The sequence below is a fragment of the Chinchilla lanigera genome, unplaced genomic scaffold, assembly GCF_000276665.1.
Source record: "Chinchilla lanigera isolate Chin_1 unplaced genomic scaffold, ChiLan1.0 scaffold00120, whole genome shotgun sequence".
Lineage (NCBI taxonomy): Eukaryota > Metazoa > Chordata > Mammalia > Rodentia > Chinchillidae > Chinchilla > Chinchilla lanigera.
The window spans coordinates 2,429,719-2,434,373 of record NW_004955521.1 but is presented as its reverse complement, the minus strand read 5'-3'; the positions used below and the strand labels follow the sequence as shown (position 1 = coordinate 2,434,373).

Here is a 4,655-nt window from a genome sequence, read left to right as displayed (position 1 = left end):
TATTTAAAATATTTGTTGACATGTAGTGGGTATGTTATTGTAACTTTAAAATAAGTGGATAAAAAATATTTTTAAAACATTCCAAAAAAAATTTCCAGTTTTTCCTTCTGCTAAGATAAATAATGACAAGTATAACTCATATGCCCAAAGCTCTCTAGGGGCTCAATAATTTTTTTTTTTCTCAGAGGTTTTTACTTTTAAAAAGTACTCATATACATAAGGTATGAACTTAAAATTCATCATACATTTACATCATTTTTTAGCTTGACTTCCTATTAAATCCTTAGCTTTATTGATTTTGGCTGCTACATAAGGAGATCCGCCTTTGATGGGGTGATTTAAGAGCATAATTCATTGATGAGCGTCTCAATTTTTCTTTATTGGCACTGGGGCTTATACCTAGTATTCATGTTGCTTCCCATTGTCACTTTGGGCTCAAACCCATCTCTGTAATAGCCACCATGGAAGGTAGATTTTGGTAGACTCTGAAAAACTTGCTTTACTTGAGGGTCCATATGCTTCATGGCTTGTAAAATATAACAGCCTGCAAATCCTGTAGCAGCAATAGTTAGTCCAACTGCTACCACCGTACTGTCCATGTACTGGCCTTAACTGGAAGTGAAGTCCCTCCCAGCCCAAAGGCCAAGGCCACAAAATACCTACCTTCACCAAAAAGCAGTACACCCACTGCCCCATGCACAAACCTGACAAGTACAGAAGCCCTACAAAATATGGCAATACCAGTTATAAACTAAACCCAGTAACTTTTCTCTGAGGGTAAAGAATAAAGCATTCCGGGGCCAAGAAGTATGAAAACTGCTCTGCTAGATGGTCTCTTCCAAGGGTTTGAAAAGTTGAAGAAGTTTTGAATTTTTTGTATGTAATTTCCACTTCATGGCCTTATCGGTCCTATGGGCAAAAACACTCACTCCTGGGATGACTGTAAAATGGGAAATGTCACACTCTGTTATGATATCAAACACTCATCTCCAATTTGTTGCCATTTTTGGAGTTTCAAGAGTACATCACCATATTATAGACTCCAAGAAAGAAATTGTTAGACTTTGCCCACCCTTGTTTTTCTAAATATACTGGAGGAGGGCTGACAATCTGAGCAGCATGACTTGAGGGCTGGCCTACGAAAGAAACATTTTGCATTTTCCTCTAAACACAACTTTCTAGTTTTATACTTTGTTGTTGCTGTAATGTGAATTATTGTCTTGATTTGAATTGCTTTTGGTATTCTTAAATGTTTTATCTTTACTTTTGAATATTTTAGCAATTCACAAAAGTTCAGAAAATAATGCAATGGGTTTCCTGAACATACAACTCACTATTAAGCCCCATTCCTATGACACTGACTATTAAGGGAGATTAAATTGCAACATTTAAAAATAAATAAATAAATTGCAGCATTTGTGTTAGATTTTATTCTTAGTTTTAGTCACTCTCTTGTCACTGAGACACAATAACCAACACCCAGAGCTTAAAGAAGGAAAGATTTCTTGTGTCTTTAGTCTGTACAGGTTTCAGTCCACGGTTGTGAGACTCCAAGGCAGGGTGGTAGAGCAGAGTGGCATAGTGGAGGAACAGCTACTCATATCACTGTGGCTGAGAAGCAGAAAATGAAGAGAAGAGCTGGGCGGGGATAAGCCCTTCCAGGCCATGCCCCTGAGAACTATCTCCTTGGACCAGACTCTACCTCCTAACAGGAAGTCAGCTATACTGGTGTATAATCCAACCATCTTCCAAAGATCCTGCCTATGATCACATGAGGCTTTAGGGGGACATCTAGATATAAAGCATAACATGAGTCCCCAAAGACTCATGCACATCTCTTTGTGCAAATTGCATTTAGGCCATCTCTAAGAGTTTCCAAAGTTCTAACAGTTCCAGCCTTGCTGAAAAGTCCAAGTCCAAAGTCTCCCTTCAGATTAAGGGCAAACTCTTAATTGTGAACCCTTGTAAAATCAAAGAGAATGTTAAACACTTCCAACACACAACAGCACAGGGCAAACATTCCTATTCCAAAAGAAAGGAATACAGGAAGAGAAGCCAATGGGACCAAAGCAAGACTAAAATCTATGAGGACAAACATTAAATACTGTACTTCCATATCAAGCATGAGGGGCAAGTATTGGTGACAAGATGTGAACTCTAAAGGGCTTGGGTAGCCCAATTCCTATGACATTGCTAGTGGTTGCCACCATTAAAGACTCTTTCTTGAGCAGGTTTTGCTTACTCCTTGAGGCATTCCTCAGATATTCCACATTCTTGGCTTCAGCTTTCTGGGATCCCTACTGCACTTCTGGCTTTAATCTTACAGCTTCACACACTGCTTTATCAGGGGCACACTGCCTCTCAGCCTTCTGAAATATGGGTGGGAGCCTTCCTGAACCTACAAATCTTGCATTCTGTGCAACCACTCAAGGCTGACACTGGAGGATCACTTGAGCCCAGGAGTTGGAGGCAGCCTGGGCAACTTTGCAAGACCCATCAATTAACCAGTTATTCAACAAGGAGAAAGAGACAGCAGAGTTTTCTCTGTGCCACATGAGGACACAGCCAGCAGACTGCTGTGTGGAAGCCAGAAAAGGAGCTCTCATCAGGAGCCTGGAGCTGACCATGTTGGCACCCTGATCTTGGTCTTTCCAACCTCAAAACTGCAAGAAGTAAACTTCTGTTATTTAAACCATGCAGTTTGTGGTATTTTGTTTTGGTAACCTAAGCTGACCAATAGAAAAATCTATGTGTGTTAACATTTTTGGGGGCCTTGCAATTTTAAGAAGTGAACCAAAACAAAGCCTTCCTGGACTAATTTACACTGTGTCTCATTATCAATGAAGCAGAGAAGTTAGTGCTGGAGTAGCTGGTACCACTGACTGGTTCCTGAGCAAGTGGAGTCACTTGCTGGGGCGTGAGTAGTCCTCTCCCTAGGGCTGCAGAAGTGCTCATGGATGCGGTCATCAGCACACACTGTTAGCACTGCTGTCTTAATGCTGAAGCAGTTGACTCGCCAGGAGTCACATAATCTGAAAATCCTGTGGTTGTTCTGCTCTACACTGGCTTTGAGGTTTAAAACTTTGTCCTGAATCATTTCATTGGTATGGGTTGCATCACTCGAGAAAGATCTCTGGTCTCTGGAAAGTTTTGTGTAAAGAAAGGGAACCGTAGGAGCTGAGTGACATTTAATTGACCCAGAAATGTCTTCGTGTTATGTGGAATTATATGCCGCTTACAGCAACCAAGGCTGAGTCAGCAAAGGTAACCGCTGAGAGGGAATGAGTGGCTTGGTGCAGTGTTCTTGGAATAAAATCTCTCGGTCAAGGTCAGTGCAGGAATAGCACTTGCAGGCTGGTTGTTTGATGAGAATTTTGAAGGGGACATAGTTAGGGTTTTCAAAGAACCACTAAAGGGGGCGGAAGAGATAGCTCAGTGGCACAGCACCTGCCTCGCAAGCGCAAGGTCCTGAGTTTGATTCCCGGTACAACAAACAAACAAACAAACAAAAACAGAGAACCACTAAGGATGCTGTAGAACCCCTAAAGGATATTGAGAGGGCAAAGCTCCAGCCCTGATGGGGTAGAGAGAAGAAACACTTCAGGAATCTAGAGAGAGAACTGTGTGGAAAAGGCCAGTGATGGGAATGGCAACTATGCTTGGAAAGTCACGGCTGCCTGCAGCGACCCTCATTTTTTCCCTGTCCTCACATTCTGCAAATTTGAGCTCAATTCAAAGCACAAAGTTCTGCTCAACCTAAATAGAAGCCAAAGGTCAGGGAGTGCCTGCCTACTGGGCTACCGTACACAGATGCACACTTACACTTGTACACAGTAGAGAAGGCTGGAGTGCAATCTGGGTGGCGAGTGCATGTGTTAGATCTTCCCAGTCCACTGGCACCCTGGGGTCTGGCCTGCCCCTCTTTTTCCACCCCCATGCACCACTCCCTCTGCTCACCATGCGGACCTGGGGCCGTTGGCCACTTGTAAGTACTTTGCCTGGTGTTGTTCTGCCTTAGCTGAAGCACCGCTTTCAAAGACTTCTGTCTACCGTGGAGTTTCTGCCATACCTCCAGCTCCCCATTTTTACCCATAGGGGCCCCACTCACCCTTCTCCCTAGTGCCCTATTTTATTTCCTTCATGTACCTCCTTGTTTCTTGGGAAATATACGCTTCTTACTGAAACTGTACCCTGAAAGCCCTACAAGAGTGGGGCCTTTATGTTGTCTTGTCTGCTCTACACTCAGTCCTAGAATATCGCTGACATAGTCCATTCTCCAAATATAGTTGTTGGATCTTGGAATGAGTGAGTGAATGGATTGAATACTTTGGTGTGCATTGTAGAACACACCACCATAGTGAAGCTGGGAGCACAAGAACAGGAGGCAGCTGAGGCTTCTGGGCTGAGATGTGCAGAGCTCTGTGACAGAGAGTGCCAAACTGTGTCTATGCTGTCCTTGCTGAATTTAATAACCTCAGGGTCAGGGATATAGCTCAGTGGCATAAGCACCTGCTTGGCAAGTGCAAGGTCCTGAGTTGGATTCCTAGTACCAAAAAAAAAACCTTTGTAAAAATATTTTCGGTGCATGGGCTGGGGATATAGCTCAGCGCCACAAGTGCCTGCCTGGCAAGCGCAAGGTCCTGAGTTCGATTAAA

At 43.2% G+C, this 4,655-nt stretch overlaps 1 pseudogene; it reads right to left on the bottom strand.

Annotated features, from left to right (window-relative positions):
* Nucleotides 1-252: 252 nt before the first annotated feature.
* On the bottom strand, nucleotides 253-736 carry LOC102014703 (annotated as a pseudogene).
* Nucleotides 737-4,655: the final 3,919 nt, after the last annotated feature.